An 844-nucleotide genomic window follows, 5' to 3' on the forward strand; every position below is an offset into this window, starting at 1 on the left:
CTGAAGGACAGCTTCATCCATCAGGCTGTCAGGAAGCTTAACTCCCTCCCGATTCTGCCCCCTCTCCCCTCTTCTCCTCCATGGTCGGTCGGTCGGTCGGTCGAGAGTGTCTCACTCTCACTCTCACTCTCTCACTCACTCACTCACTCACTCTCTCACTCTCTCACTCACTCTCACACACACACACACACACACACACACACACACACACACACACACACACACACACACACACAAATACCTTTTCACTGTAAGATTCCCTCCAGGAGGTTGACTGCTTTTTGACAAAAAAAAAAGGAAAAAAAAAAGTCGTCTTTGGCATTATCCAAACTCCTAAAATCCAATGGTTAAGCTCTGTGTCAGTCTTGTACTGTAAAATCTCTTAATATTGAAAACATAGGATGGTCAGCGTGCAGAGGAGACACTGCGGGATCTCTCGAGGCTGTCTTTCAATGGCAGAGCCGGTCTGTGACTATTATGAAACTTGAGGGTCTTCTAGTGTAAAAAGCTATCAGCATCAGTCCGCCCTTCATTTTGTGTTTACGCGTCGCAGTAATCCATCGTCACTGGCACACCGGCAGTATTACTTGTGCTTCAAACTGATGGGAGTCAGTGTAACAGAGAGCTGAATGTATGATCGCAATAACCGAGCAGCTCTCAATTCTGAAACTCAAACTACAGCTGAAGCAGTTTCGAAATGCCAGAATTTGGAATGAAATTCACCTAATTACAAGTTAAATTTGAGGATACTCACTTAAAGAAATTGTCTGATTTTACTTGAAAGAAAAAATGCTTTTGATGTCTAAATAAGCCCTTAAAATAAGCTCTTGATCAATTTACTTTG

This window comes from Haplochromis burtoni, unplaced genomic scaffold, assembly GCF_018398535.1.
Source record: "Haplochromis burtoni strain Fernald_Lab_line unplaced genomic scaffold, NCSU_Asbu1 Contig_140, whole genome shotgun sequence".
Taxonomy (NCBI): domain Eukaryota; kingdom Metazoa; phylum Chordata; class Actinopteri; order Cichliformes; family Cichlidae; genus Haplochromis; species Haplochromis burtoni.